Here is a 15,763-nt window from a genome sequence, read left to right on the forward strand (position 1 = left end):
TGGACCCGGAGGATACTTCCTGCATTTTCGGAATCCAGTACTAACTCCTGTTTGTATTGTGATTTCTGTCGGTGCATTATCGCCCTGTCAACAAATACAGAAAGAAAATGCACCGAGTTCAACAGCAGATTGCGAATTTAAATCAAACCAAATGACATTTCCGAATTCAAAAAAGGGATTCCATCAAAGCTTTCCTAGAGCAACATTCACGGAGCTATTGGTTTAGCACACTGGGCTAAATCGCTGGCTTTTAAAGCAGACCAAGGCAGGCCAGCAGTACGTTTCAATTCCGCACCAGCCTCCACGAGCAGGCGCCGGATTGTGGCGACTAGGGGCTTTTTACAGTAACTTCATTTTTAGCCTACTTGTGCGAATAAGCGATTTTCATTTCATTTCTCGGGTTTGGATTTCATCAGGTTCTGAATGAAGGAATATTTATTATGAACTCAATACTGTTCAGAATTGCATTCTGTGTTTCTGTCTGCTAATACGGAATAAAAAAATACCTTCCGTGTTAAATGACACCAAAGCAACTGTTGCGCTCGTGTAGTCGTGGCCGAGTGGTTAAGGCGATTGATTAGTAATCCATTGGGGCCTTCCCGCACAGGGTCGAATCCTGCCGATTATGAGTATACGTTTTCTCATTCAGGTTCAAGTTTCACCACGTTCCTTTGGAACGAATGCTGTCTGGTGCGAAATGGTATCCGACACTTTTCAAAAAGACGAGTTGTTTTTCCCAACAGAGTGCGCTCTATTTGAAAAGTCGGGACACAGTTCAATATGTGTTATTATTCAGTGATTGGAAAAGTACACCGCGCTTTCTGGATAAGAATTTTACAATGGAACATATGCTATTATTTAGTGAACAGAGATGTACAGACAGCTTGCTGATGAAGAGTTAGGCCATGGGCAAGCGTTATTGACCAGGGAGGGGAGAAGGAAAAGCCTGAATCTTGCGAGCAATAATTGCAATTTCCAATTTTGTCCAGTGATTGGCTATGGCAAATGCAGGAAAGTTAGTGTTTCGAAACAAACCTGTTGGACTTTAACCTGGCGTTGTAAGACTTCTTACTGTGCTCACCCCAGTCCAAAACCGGCATTTGCAAATCATGGCTATCTTCAAACTAAGACAATATGAACGCTTTTTGGATATTGTATATCGCTAATTTAGTGTAGATTGTTGAATAAATATTAGACACCAAGAGAGAACAAGTCAAGATCAGCATGGAGAGAAATAAGCCTTACTCACCCGTCAGTCAGGAAAGTTGGCTGCTGCCCAAGTACTGGATCCGTGTTCGATACCCCAGCATTGCCAATGCAACCTGATGACGATCAAATGAGGACTCCAAAGTAGCGAACGTTGCTTTGTGACTCTAAAGACGTCCGCGGGTGCAATTGAAATAACCATAGTTTCAAACTCCATCTACCTCCCATTGAACTCATGTTTCAGACCCGATTTTTTACATTAAGGTGGGGAAACTGATTGAGGAGCACGTGGAAATTAACGAAAATGGGAATGTCTTGCCGTCCGTGGTTTAGGAGGCATTAAAGGCCGTAGTGAGGGAGAAGGTCATTTCATTCATGGCAAAGGTGGTCAGCGAGGCGCTAGTGGAATACAGCCGTTGATCGAGTAGATTTGTTCGGACGATTGAATATAGGTGGTGCACCCGAAACCGGGACATTTAGTGAGGAGGAAGGAGGTGCCGGTGAAGTTTGATCTTCTATCTAAAGGCTGGGCGGTTCAGCAATGGAGGCGCGCAAGGGGGGTTGGCTATGAGTATGGCGAGAAAGCCATTGGATTGCTGGCGGGTCATCTCCATCCGCAGGCATGAGCGAGGGAGGTGGGTGGGGGTACTTCTGCATCTGAATGTGAACAGGTTCGTGGATTCAGAAAAATGTTCAGAAACCTTTGGGGAATTTGGGGCATTTCGGTTCTGAAGGGAGGGGAGTATCAAACTGATATTTGAAAGTAAATGTAAAATCCTCTCTTTAGTTGATGCGGAATGGAAACCTTAACTCCGTTTCTCTCAACACTGATGATCACCGGCTGAATTTACCCTGAAGTTTGTGTTTTTGTGTGTTGAAATTTAATGGATTTGCTTTAACCCAGATGTTTCTGGACCCGGCGGATAATTCCTGCATTTTCGAAATCCAGCACTAACTCCAGTTTGCATTGTGATTTCTGTCGGTGCATTATCGCCCTGTCAACAAATAGAGAAAGAAAATGCACAGAGTCCAACAGCAAATTGCGAATTTAAATCAAATCAAATGACATTTCCTAATTCAACAAGGCGGTGCTATCAAAACTTTCCTATAGCAACCTTAACAAAGCTATTGGCTCATCTCGGGTTTGGATTTCGTCAGGTTCTGAATGAAGGAATATTTATTATGAACTCATACTGTTCAGAATTGTATTCTGTTTGTCTGTCTGCGAATAGAAAAATACCGTCCGCGTCAAATGACACCAGAGCAGCTATTGCGCAAGCGTTATTGACCAGGGAGGGGGGAAGTAAAACCATGAATCTTGCGAGCAACAATTCCAATTTTCAATTTTGTCCAGGGATCGGTTATTGTGAATGAAGGACAGATAGTGTTTCGATACAAACCTGTTGGACTTTAACCTGGTGTTGTAAGACTTCTTACTGTGCTCACCACAGTCCAACACCGGCATCTCCAAATCATGGCTATCTCCAAACTAAGACAATGCGAATGCTTTTTGGATAGTGTATATCGCAATTTTATTGTAGATGGTTGAATAAATACTAGAAATTCAGAGGGAGTAATCCAAGACCAGCATGGAGAGAAATAATCCTCACTCACCCGTCAGTCAGGAATATTGGCTGTCTCCCAAGCACTGGATCCGGGTTCTGTTACCGAGCATTGCCATTTTAACCTTATGGCGATAAATGAGCACTCTCAAGTCGCGAACGTTGCTTTGTGACTCTAAAGAGGTCCGCGGGTGCAATTCAAATAACCATAGTTTCAACTTCCACCTACCTTCCATTGAGCTCAGTCTTCATCTTTATTGTTAACAATGACTTGCCATTGTGGGTTTGATGGCAGACCCGATTTTTTGCATTAAGATGGGGAAAGTGATTGAGGAGTATGTGGAAATGAACCAAAATGGGAACGTCTCGTCGTCCGTGGTTTGGAAGGTATGGAAGGCGGGAGTGAGGGGAGGTCATTTAATTCAAGACAAAGGTGGTTAGCGAGGCGCGGGAGGAAGGCAGCGTTGATCGGGGAGATGTTGGCGTGCGATGGAACATATCTGATGCACACGGAAGCGGGACATGTAGTGAGGAGGAAGGAGTTGCCGGTGAAGTTTGATCTTCTATCGAAAGGGAGGGCGGTTCAGCAATGGAGGCCCGCAAGGGATTGGCGATGAATATGGTGAGAAAGCCATTAGATTGCTGGCGGGTCATTTCCATCGGCTAGCAACAGCGAGGGAGGTGGGAGGGAGTATTTCTGCATCTGAATGTGAACTGGTTCGGGGATTTAGAAGAATGTTCAGAATATTTTTGTGTCATTTGGGCATTTTGGATCTGAAGCGAGGGGAGTATCGAACTGATATTTGATAATAAATGTAAAATCCTCTCTTTAGTTGATGCGGAGTGGAAACGTGAACTCCGTTTCTCTCTCCACTGATGATGCCAGACCGGCTGAGTTTTCCCTGAAGTTTCTGTTTTTGTGTGTTGAAACTTAATGGGTTTGCTTTAACCCATATGTTTCTGGACCCTGAGGATAATTCCTGCATTTTCAGAATCCAGCACTAACTCCAGTTTGTATTGTGATTTCTGTCGGTGCATTATCGCCCTGTCAACAAATACAGAAAGAAAATGCACAGAGTCCAACAGCAAATTGCGAATTTAAATCAAATCAAATGACATTTCCTAATTCAACAAAGTGGTGCCATCAAAGCTTTCCTATAGCAACCTTAACAAAGCTATTGGCTCATCTCGGGTTTGGATTTCGTCAGGTTCTGAATGAAAGAATATTTATTGGTAACTCAATAATGTTCAGAATTGTATGATGTGTTTCTGCCTCCTCCTCCCGAATAAAAAAATACCTTCCGCGTCAAATGACACCGAAGCAGCTTTTGCGCTCGTGTAGTCGTGGCCGAGTGGTTAAGGCGATGGACTAGAAATCCATTGGGGTCTCCCCGCGCAGGTTCGAACCCTGCCGACTACGTATCTTCTTTTTCGCATTCAGGTTCAAGTTTCACCATGTTCTTTGGAACGAATGGTGTCTGATGCGAAATGGTATCCCACACTTTGCAAAAAGACGAGTTGTTTTTCCCAACAGAGTGCGCTCTATTTGAAAAGTCGGGACACAGTTCAACATGTGTTATTATTCAGTGATTGGAAAAGTTCACAACGCTTTCTGGATAAGAATTATACAATGGAACATATGCCATTAATTAGTGAACGGAGATGTACAGACAGCTTGCTGATGAAGAGTTAGGCCATGGGCAAGCGTTATTGACTAGGGAGGGGAGAAGTAAAAGCCTGAATCATGCGAGCAACAATTCCAATTTTCGATTTTGTCCAGGGAATGGCTCTGGTGAATGCAGAAAAGCTAGTGTTTCGAAACATACTTGTTGGACGTTAACCTGGCGTTGTAAGACATCGTACTGTGCTCACCACAGTCCAACACCTGCATCTCTAAATCATGGCTATCTCCAAACTAAGACAATGTGAATGATTTTTGGATAGTGTATATCGCAAATTGATTGTAGATGGTTGAATAAATACTAGAAACTAAGAGGGAACAAGCATGGAGAGAAATAAGCCTCACTCACCCGTCAGTCAGGAATGTTGGCTGTCTCCCAAGCACGAGATCCGGGTTCGCTTACCGAGCATTGCCAATTTAACCTTGTGGCGATCAAATGAGGACTCTCAAGTCGCGAACGTCCGCGGGTGCAATTCAAATAACCATAGTTTCAAACTCCATCTACCTTCCATTGAACTCAGGTTTCTTCTTTATTGTTAACAATTACTTGCCATTGTGGGTTTGATGGCAGACCCAATTTTTTGCATTAAGAGGAGAAAGTGATTGAGGAGTATGTGGAAATGAACCAAAATGGGAACGTCTCGCCGTCCGTGGTTTGGAAGGTATGGAAGGCGGTAGTGAGGGGGGAGGTCATTTCATTCAAGACAAAGGTGGTTAGCGAGGCGCGTTAGGAATGGCAGCGTGGATCAGGGAGTTGTTGGCGGGCGATGGAATATATCTGATGCACACGGAAGCGGCACATTTAGTGAGGAGGAAGGAGTTGCAGGTGAAGTTTGATCTTCTATCGAAAGGGAGGGCGGTTCAGCAATGGAGGCCCGCAAGGGATTGGCTATGAGTATGGTGAACAAGCCATTGGATGGCTGGCTGGTCATTTCCATCGGCAGGTAGCAGCGATGGAGGTGGAAGGGAGTATTTCTGCATCTGAATGTGAACTGGTTCGTGGATTTAGAAGAATGTTGATAATATTTTTGTGACATTTGGGCATTTTGGATCTGAAGCGCGGGGAGTATCGAACTGATATTTGATAATAAATGTAAAATCCTCCCTTTAGTTGATGCGGAGTGGAAACGTTAACTCCGTTTCTCTCTCCACTGATGATGCCAGACCGGCTGAGTTTCCCCTGAAGTTTCTGTTTTTGTGAGTTGAAATGTAATGGATTTGCTTTAACCCAGATGTTTCTGGACCCTGAGGATAATTCCTGCATTTTCAGAATCCAGCACTAACTCCAGTTTGTATTGTGATTTCTGTCGGTGCATTATCGCCCTGTCAACAAATACAGAAAGAAAATGCACAGAGTCCAACAGCAAATTGCGAATTTAAATCAAATCAAATGGCATTTCCTAATTCAACAAAGCGGTGCTATCAAAACATTCTTATAGCAACCTGAGCAAAGCTATTGGCTCATCTCGGGTTTGGATTTCGTCAGGTTCTGAATGAAAGAATACTTATTATGAACACAAGAATGTTCAGAATTGTATTTTGTGTGTCTGCCTGCTCCTCCCGAATAAAAAAATACCTTCCGCGTCAAATCACCGAAGCAGCTTTTGTGTTCATGTAGTCGTGGCCGAGTGGTTAAGGCGATGGTGTCGAAATCCATTGGGGTCTCCCCGCGCAGGTTCGAACCCTGCCGATTACGTATTCCCTTTTTCTCATTCAGGTTCAAGTTTCACCACGTTCTTTGGAACGAATGGTGTCTGATGCGAAATGGTATCCCACACTTTGCAAAAAGACGAGTTGTTTTTCCCAACAGACTGCGCTCTATTTGAAAAATCGGGACACAGTTCAACATGTGTTATTATTCAGTGATTGGAAAAGTACACAGCGCTTTCTGGATAAGAATTTTACAATGGAACATATGCTATTAATGAGTGAACGGAGATGTACATTCAGCTTGCTGATGAAGACTTCGGCCATGGGCAAGCGTTATTGACCAGGGAGGGGAGAAGTAAAATGCCTGAATCATGCGAGGAACAATTCAAATTTTCAATTTTGTCCAGGGATTGGCAATGGTGAATGCAGAAAAGCCAGTGTTTCGAAACAAACCTGTTGGACATTAACCTGGTGTTGTAAGACATCTTACTGTGCTCACCACAATCCAACACCGGCATCTCCAAATCATGGCTATCTGAAAACTAAGACAATGTGAATGCTTTTTGGATAGTGTATATCGCAAATATATTGTAGATGGTTGAATAAATACTTGAAATTAAGAGGGAACAAGTCAAGACCAGCATGGAGAGAAATAATCCTCACTCACCCGTCAGTCAGGAATATTGGCTGTCTCCCAAGCACTGGATCCGGGTTCTGTTACCGAGCATTGCCAATTTAACCTTAGGGCGATCAAATGAGGACTCTCAAGTCGCGAACGTTGCTTTGTGACTCGAAAGACGTCCGTGGGTGCAATTCGAATAATCATAGTTTCAAACTCCACCTACCTTCCATTGAACTCAGGCTTCTTCTTTATTGTTCACAATGACTTGCCATTGTGGATTTGATGGCAGACCCGATTTTTTGCATTAAGATGGGGAAAGTGATTGAGGAGTATGTGGAAATGAACCAAAATGGGAACGTCTCGCCGTCCGTGGTTTGCAAGGTATGGAAGGCGGGAGTGAGGGGAGGTAATTTCATTCAAGGCAAAGGTAGGTAGCGAGGCGCGGGAGGGAGGGCAGCGTTGATCGGGGAGATGTTGGCGGGCGATGGAATATATCTGATGCACACGGAAGAGGGACATGTAGTGAGGAGGAAGGAGTTGCCGGTGAAGTTTGATCTTCTATCGAAAGGGAGGGCGGTTCAGCAATGGAGGCCCGCAAGGGATTGGCTGTGAAGATGGTGAGAAAGCCATTGGATTGCTGGCGGGTCATTTCCATCGGCAGGCAGCAGCGAGGGAGGTGGGAGGGAGTATTTCTGCATCTGAATGTGAACTGGTTCGTGGATTTAGAAGAATGTTCAGAATATTTTTGTGACATTTGGGCATTTTTGATCTGAAGCAAGGGGAGTATCGAACTGATATTTGATAATAAATGTAATATCCTCTCTTTAGTTGATGCGGAGTGGAAACGTTAACTCCGTTTCTCTCTCCACTGATGATGCCAGACCGGCTGAGTTTTCCCTGAAGTTTCTGTTTTTGTGTGTTGAACTTTAATGGATTTGCTTGAACACATATGTTTCTGGACCCTGAGGATAAGACCTGCATTTTCAGAATCCAGCACTAACTCCAGTTTGTATTTTGATTTCTGTCGGTGCATTATCGCCCTGTCAACAAATAATGAAAGAAAATGCACAGAGTCCAACAGCAAATTGCGATTTTAAATCAAATCAAATGGCATTTCCTAATTCAACAAAGTGGTGCCATCAAAGCTTTCCTTTGCAACCTTAACAAAGCTATTGGCTCATCTCGGGTTTGGATTTCGTCAGGTTCTGAATGAAAGAATATTTATTGGGAACTCAATAATGTTCAGAATTGTATGATGTGTTTCTGCCTCCTCCTCCCGAATAAAAAAATACCTTCCGCGTCAAATGACACCGAAGCAGCTTTTGCGGTCGTGTAGTCGTGGCCGCGTGGTTAAGGCGATGGACTAGAAATCCATTGGGGTCTCCCCGCGCAGGTTCGAACCCTGCCGACTATGTATCTTCTTTTTCGCATTCAGGTTCAAGTTTCACCACGTTCTTTGGAACGAATGGTGTCTGATGCGAAATGGTATCCCACACTTTGCAAAAAGACGAGTTGTTTTTCCCAACAGAGTGCGCTCTATTTGAAAAGTCGGGACACAGTTCAACATGTGTTATTATTCAGTGATTGGAAAAGTTCACAACGCTTTCTGGATAAGAATTATACAATGGAACATATGCCATTAATTAGTGAACGGAGATGTACATTCAGCTTGCTGATGAAGAGTTAGGCCATGGGCAAGCGTTATTGACTAGGGAGGGGAGAAGTAAAAGCCTGAATCATGCGAGCAACAATTCCAATTTTCGATTTTGTCCAGGGAATGGCTCTGGTGAATGCAGAAAAGTTAGTGTTTCGAAACATACTTGTTGGACGTTAACCTGGCGTTGTAAGACATCGTACTGTGCTCACCACAGTCCAACACCTGCATCTCTAAATCATGGCTATCTCCAAACTAAGACAATGTGAATGATTTTTGGATAGTGTATATCGTAAATTGATTGTAGATGGTTGAATAAATACTAGAAACTAAGAGGGAACAAGCATGGAGAGAAATAAGCCTCACTCACCCGTCAGTCAGGAATGTTGGCTGTCTCCCAAGCACGAGATCCGGGTTCGCTTACCGAGCATTGCCAATTTAACCTTGTGGCGATCAAATGAGGACTCTCAAGTCGCGAACGTCCGCGGGTGCAATTCAAATAACCATAGTTTCAAACTCCATCTACCTTCCATTGAACTCAGGTTTCTTCTTTATTGTTAACAATTACTTGCCATTGTGGGTTTGATGGCAGACCCAATTTTTTGCATTAAGAGGAGAAAGTGATTGAGGAGTATGTGGAAATGAACCAAAATGGGAACGTCTCGCCGTCCGTGGTTTGGAAGGTATGGAAGGCGGTAGTGAGGGGGGAGGTCATTTCATTCAAGACAAAGGTGGTTAGCGAGGCGCGTTAGGAATGGCAGCGTGGATCAGGGAGTTGTTGGCGGGCGATGGAATATATCTGATGCACACGGAAGCGGCACATTTAGTGAGGAGGAAGGAGTTGCAGGTGAAGCTTGATCTTCTATCGAAAGGGAGGGCGGTTCAGCAATGGAGGCCCGCAAGGGATTGGCTATGAGTATGGTGAACAAGCCATTGGATGGCTGGCTGGTCATTTCCATCGGCAGGTAGCAGCGATGGAGGTGGAAGGGAGTATTTCTGCATCTGAATGTGAACTGGTTCGTGGATTTAGAAGAATGTTGATAATATTTTTGTGACATTTGGGCATTTTGGATCTGAAGCGCGGGGAGTATCGAACTTATATTTGATAATAAATGTAAAATCCTCCCTTTAGTTGATGCGGAGTGGAAACGTTAACTCCGTTTCTCTCTCCATTGATGATGTCAGACCGGCTGAGTTTCCCCTGAAGTTTCTGTTTTTGTGAGTTGAAATGTAATGGATTTGCTTTAACCCAGATGTTTCTGGACCCTGAGGATAATTCCTGCATTTTCAGAATCCAGCACTAACTCCAGTTTGTATTGTGATTTCTGTCGGTGCATTATCGCCCTGTCAACAAATACAGAAAGAAAATGCACAGAGTCCAACAGCAAATTGCGAATTTAAATCAAATCAAATGGCATTTCCTAATTCAACAAAGCGGTGCTATCAAAACATTCTTATAGCAACCTGAGCAAAGCTATTGGCTCATCTCGGGTTTGGATTTCGTCAGGTTCTGAATGAAAGAATACTTATTATGAACACAATAATGTTCAGAATTGTATTTTGTGTGTCTGCCTGCTCCTCCCGAATAAAAAAATACCTTCCGCGTCAAATCACCGAAGCAGCTTTTGTGTTCATGTAGTCGTGGCCGAGTGGTTAAGGCGATGGAGTAGAAATCCATTGGGGTCTCCCCGCGCAGGTTCGAACCCTGCCGATTACGTATTCCCTTTTTCTCATTCAGGTTCAAGTTTCACCACGTTCTTTGGAACGAATGGTGTCTGATGCGAAATGGTATCCCACACTTTGCAAAAAGACGAGTTGTTTTTCCCAACAGAGTGCGCTCTATTTGAAAAATCGGGACACAGTTCAACATGTGTTATTATTCAGTGATTGGAAAAGTACACAGCGCTTTCTGGATAAGAATTTTACAATGGAACATATGCTATTAATGAGTGAACGGAGATGTACATTCAGCTTGCTGATGAAGACTTCGGCCATGGGCAAGCGTTATTGACCAGGGAGGGGAGAAGTAAAATGCCTGAATCATGCGAGGAACAATTCAAATTTTCAATTTTGTCCAGGGATTGGCAATGGTGAATGCAGAAAAGCCAGTGTTTCGAAACAAACCTGTTGGACATTAACCTGGTGTTGTAAGACATCTTACTGTGCTCACCACAATCCAACACCGGCATCTCCAAATCATGGCTATCTGAAAACTAAGACAATGTGAATGCTTTTTGGATAGTGTATATCGCAAATATATTGTAGATGGTTGAATAAATACTTGAAATTAAGAGGGAACAAGTCAAGACCAGCATGGAGAGAAATAATCCTCACTCACCCGTCAGTCAGGAATATTGGCTGTCTCCCAAGCACTGGATCCGGGTTCTGTTACCGAGCATTGCCAATTTAACCTTAGGGCGATCAAATGAGGACTCTCAAGTCGCGAACGTTGCTTTGTGACTCGAAAGACGTCCGTGGGTGCAATTCAAATCATCATAGTTTCAAACTCCACCTACCTTCCATTGAACACAGGCTTCTTCTTTATTGTTCACAATGACTTGCCATTGTGGATTTGATGGCAGACCCGATTTTTTGCATTAAGATGGGGAAAGTGATTGAGGAGTATGTGGAAATGAACCAAAATGGGAACGTCTCGCCGTCCGTGGTTTGCAAGGTATGGAAGGCGGGAGTGAGGGGAGGTAATTTCATTCAAGGCAAAGGTAGGTAGCGAGGCGCGGGAGGGAGGGCAGCGTTGATCGGGGAGATGTTGGCGGGCGATGGAATATATCTGATGCACACGGAAGAGGGACATGTAGTGAGGAGGAAGGAGTTGCCGGTGAAGTTTGATCTTCTATCGAAAGGGAGGGCGGTTCAGCAATGGAGGCCCGCAAGGGATTGGCTGTGAAGATGGTGAGAAAGCCATTGGATTGCTGGCGGGTCATTTCCATCGGCAGGCAGCAGCGAGGGAGGTGGGAGGGAGTATTTCTGCATCTGAATGTGAACTGGTTCGTGGATTTAGAAGAATGTTCAGAATATTTTTGTGACATTTGGGCATTTTTGATCTGAAGCGAGGGGAGTATCGAACTGATATTTGATAATAAATGTAATATCCTCTCTTTAGTTGATGCGGAGTGGAAACGTTAACTCCGTTTCTCTCTCCACTGATGATGCCAGACCGGCTGAGTTTTCCCTGAAGTTTCTGTTTTTGTGTGTTGAACTTTAATGGATTTGCTTGAACACATATGTTTCTGGACCCTGAGGATAAGACCTGCATTTTCAGAATCCAGCACTAACTCCAGTTTGTATTTTGATTTCTGTCGGTGCATTATCGCCCTGTCAACAAATAATGAAAGAAAATGCACAGAGTCCAACAGCAAATTGCGATTTTAAATCAAATCAAATGGCATTTCCTAATTCAACAAAGCGGTGCTATCAAAACTTTCCTATAGCAACCTTAACAAAGCTATTGGCTCATCTCGGGTTTGGATTTCGTCAGGTTCTGAATGAAAGAATATTTATTGCGAACTCAATAATGTTGAGAATTGTATTATGTGTGTCTGCCTGCTACTACCGAATAAAAAAATGCCTTCCGCGTCAAATCGCCGAACCGCATCTGCTCTCGTGGCCGAGTGGTTAAGGCGATGGACTAGAAATCCATTGGGGTCTCCTCGCGCAGGTTCGAACCCTGCCGACTACGTATGTTCTTTTTCGCATTCAGGTTCAAGTTTCACCACGTTCTTTGGAACGAATGGTGTCTGATGCGAAATGGTATCCCACACTTTGCAAAAAGACGAGTTGTTTTTCCCAACAGAGTGCGCTCTATTTGAAAAGTCGGGACACAGTTCAACATGTGTTATTATTCAGTGATTGGAAAAGTTCACAACGCTTTCTGGATAAGAATTATACAATGGAACATATGCCATTAATTAGTGAACGGAGATGTACAGACAGCTTGCTGATGAAGAGTTAGGCCATGGGCAAGCGTTATTGACGAGGGAGGGGAGAAGTAAAAGCCTGAATCATGCGAGCAACAATTCCAATTTTCGATTTTGTCCAGGGAATGGCTATGGTGAATGCAGAAAAGCTAGTGGTTCGAAACATACCTGTTGGACGTTAACCTGGTGTTGTCAGACATCGTACTGTGCTCACCACAGTCCAACACCGGCATCTCTAAATCATGGCTATCTCCAAACTAAGACAATGTGAATGATTTTTGGATAGTGTATATCGCAAATTGATTGTAGATGGTTGAATAAATACTAGAAACTAAGAGGGAACAAGCATGGAGAGAAATAAGCCTCACTCACCCGTCAGTCAGGAATGTTGGCTGTCTCCCAAGCACGAGATCCGGGTTCGCTTACCGAGCATTGCCAATTTAACATTGTGGCGATCAAATGAGGACTCTCAAGTCGCGAACGTCCGCGGGTGCAATTCAAATAACCATAGTTTCAAACTCCATCTACCTTCCATTGAACTCAGGTTTCTTCTTTATTGTTAACAATTACTTGCCATTGTGGGTTTGATGGCAGACCCAATTTTTTGCATTAAGAGGAGAAAGTGATTGAGGAGTATGTGGAAATGAACCAAAATGGGAACGTCTCGCCGTCCGTGGTTTGGAAGGTATGGAAGGCGGTAGTGAGGGGGGAGGTCATTTCATTCAAGACAAAGGTGGTTAGCGAGGCGCGTTAGGAATGGCAGCGTGGATCAGGGAGATGTTGGCGGGCGATGGAATCTATCTGATGCACACGGAAGCGGCACATTTAGTGAGGAGGAAGGAGTTGCAGGTGAAGTTTGATCTTCTATCGAAAGGGAGGGCTGTTCAGCAATGGAGGCCCGCAAGGGATTGGCTATGAGTATGGTGAACAAGCCATTGGATGGCTGGCTGGTCATTTCCATCGGCAGGCAGCAGCGATGGAGGTGGAAGGGAGTATTTCTGCATCTGAATGTGAACTGGTTCGTGGATTTAGAAGAATGTTGATAATATTTTTGTGACATTTGGGCATTTTGGATCTGAAGCGCGGGGAGTATCGAACTTATATTTAATAATAAATGTAAAATCCTCCCTTTAGTTGATGCGGAGTGGAAACGTTAACTCCGTTTCTCTCTCCACTGATGATGCCAGACCGGCTGAGTTTCCCCTGAAGTTTCTGTTTTTGTGAGTTGAAATCTAATGGATTTGCTTTAACCCAGATGTTTCTGGACCCTGAGGATAATTCCTGCATTTTCAGAATCCAGCACTAACTCCAGTTTGTATTGTGATTTCTGTCGGTGCATTATCGCCCTGTCAACAAATACAGAAAGAAAATGCACAGAGTCCAACAGCAAATTGCGAATTTAAATCAAATCAAATGGCATTTCCTAATTCAACAAAGCGGTGCTATCAAAACATTCTTATAGCAACCTTAACAAAGCTATTGGCTCATCTCGGGTTTGGATTTCGTCAGGTTCTGAATGAAAGAATACTTATTATGAACATAATAATATTCAGAATTGTATTATGTGTGTCTGCCTGCTCCTCCCGAATAAAAAAATACCTTCCGCGTCAAATCACCGAAGCAGCTTTCGCGCTCATGTAGTCGTGGCCGAGTGGTTAAGGCGATGGAGTAGAAATCCATTGGGGTCTCCCCGCGCAGGTTCGAACCCTGCCGATTACGTATTCCCTTTTTCTCATTCAGGTTCAAGTTTCACCACGTTCTTTGGAACGAATGGTGTCTGATGCGAAATGGTATCCCACACTTTGCAAAAAGACGACTTGTTTTTCCCAACAGAGTGCGCTCTGTTTGAAAAGTCGGGACACAGTTCAACATGTGTTATTATTCAGTGATTGGAAAAGTACACAGCGCTTTCTGGATAAGAATTTTACAATGGAACATATGCTATTAATGAGTGAACGGAGATGTACATTCAGCTTGCTGATGAAGACTTCGGCCATGGGCAAGCGTTATTGACCAGGGAGGGGAGAAGTAAAATGCCTGAATCATGCGAGGAACAATTCAAATTTTCAATTTTGTCCAGGGATTGGCTATGGTGAATGCAGAAAAGCCAGTGTTTCGAAACAAACCTGTTGGACATTAACCTGGTGTTGTAAGACATCTTACTGTGCTCACCACAGTCCAACACCGGCATCTCCAAATCATGGCTATCTCAAAACTAAGACAATGTGAATGCTTTTTGGATAGTGTATATCGCAATATATTTTAGATGGTTGAATAAATACTAGAAATTAAGAGGGAACAAGTCAAGACCAGCATGGAGAGAAATAATCCTCACTCACCCGTCAGTCAGGAATATTGGCTGTCTCCCAAGCACTGGATCCGGGTTCTGTTACCGAGCATTGCCAATTTAACCTTAGGGCGATCAAATGAGGACTCTCAAGTCGCGAACGTTGCTTTGTGACTCGAAAGACGTCCGTGGGTGCAATTCAAATAACCATAGTTTCAAACTCCACCTACCTCCCATTGAACTCAGGCTTCTTCTTTATTGTTCACAATGACTTGCCATTGTGGGTTTGAAGGCAGACCCGATTTTTTGCATTAAGATGGGGAAAGTGATTGAGGAGTATGTGGAAATGAACCAAAATGGGAACGTCTCGCCGTCCGTCGTTTGCAAGGTATGGAAGGCGGGAGTGAGGGGAGGTAATTTCATTCAAGGCAAAGGTCGGTAGCGAGGCGCGGGAGGGAGGGCAGCGTTGATCGGGGAGATGTTGGCGGGCGATGGAATATATCTGATGCACACGGAAGAGGGACATGTAGTGAGGAGGAAGGAGTTGCCGGTGAAGTTTGATCTTCTATCGAAAGGGAGGGCGGTTCAGCAATGGAGGCCCGCAAGGGATTGGCAGTGAATATGGTGAGAAAGCCATTGGATTGCTGGCGGGTCATTTCCATCGGCAGGCAGCAGCGATGGAGGTGGGAGGGAGTATATCTGCATCTGAATGTGAACTGGTTCGTGGATTTAGAAGAATGTTCAGAATATTTTTGTGACATTTGTGCATTTTTAATCTGAAGCGAGGGGAGTATCGAACTGATATTTGATAATAAATGTAAAATCCTCTCTTTAGTTGATGCGGAGTGGAAACGTTAACTCCGTTTCTCTCTCCACTGATGATGCCAGACCGGCTGAGTTTTCCCTGAAGTTTCTGTTTTTGTGTGTTGAACTTTAATGGATTTGCTTGAACACATATGTTTCTGGACCCTGAGGATAAGACCTGCATTTTCAGAATCCAGCACTAACTCCAGTTTGTATTTTGATTTCTGTCGGTGCATTATCGCCCTGTCAACAAATAATGACAGAAAATGCACAGAGTCCAACAGCAAATTGCGATTTTAAATCAAATCAAATGGCATTTCCTAATTCAACAAAGCGGTGCTATCAAAACTTTCCTATAGCAA

General features: G+C 43.8%; 6 non-coding genes across 6 annotated transcripts; all 6 read left to right on the forward strand.

The window, feature by feature from the left end:
* Nucleotides 1-4,106: 4,106 nt before the first annotated feature.
* On the forward strand, nucleotides 4,107-4,188 carry trnas-aga (transfer RNA serine (anticodon AGA)). The gene has a single exon. It is a non-coding gene; the product is annotated as a tRNA-Ser (tRNA).
* Nucleotides 4,189-6,063: 1,875 nt separating this feature from the next.
* On the forward strand, nucleotides 6,064-6,145 carry trnas-cga (transfer RNA serine (anticodon CGA)). Its single transcript has one exon. It is a non-coding gene; the product is annotated as a tRNA-Ser (tRNA).
* A 1,908-nt stretch (nucleotides 6,146-8,053) lies between these two features.
* Nucleotides 8,054-8,135, forward strand: trnas-aga (transfer RNA serine (anticodon AGA)). Its single transcript has one exon. It is a non-coding gene; the product is annotated as a tRNA-Ser (tRNA).
* Nucleotides 8,136-10,010: 1,875 nt separating this feature from the next.
* trnas-aga (transfer RNA serine (anticodon AGA)) lies at nucleotides 10,011-10,092 on the forward strand. The gene has a single exon. It is a non-coding gene; the product is annotated as a tRNA-Ser (tRNA).
* Nucleotides 10,093-11,990: 1,898 nt separating this feature from the next.
* trnas-aga (transfer RNA serine (anticodon AGA)) lies at nucleotides 11,991-12,072 on the forward strand. The gene has a single exon. It is a non-coding gene; the product is annotated as a tRNA-Ser (tRNA).
* A 1,875-nt stretch (nucleotides 12,073-13,947) lies between these two features.
* Nucleotides 13,948-14,029, forward strand: trnas-aga (transfer RNA serine (anticodon AGA)). Its single transcript has one exon. It is a non-coding gene; the product is annotated as a tRNA-Ser (tRNA).
* Nucleotides 14,030-15,763: the final 1,734 nt, after the last annotated feature.

Source organism: Scyliorhinus torazame, chromosome 4, assembly GCF_047496885.1.
Source record: "Scyliorhinus torazame isolate Kashiwa2021f chromosome 4, sScyTor2.1, whole genome shotgun sequence".
Lineage (NCBI taxonomy): Eukaryota > Metazoa > Chordata > Chondrichthyes > Carcharhiniformes > Scyliorhinidae > Scyliorhinus > Scyliorhinus torazame.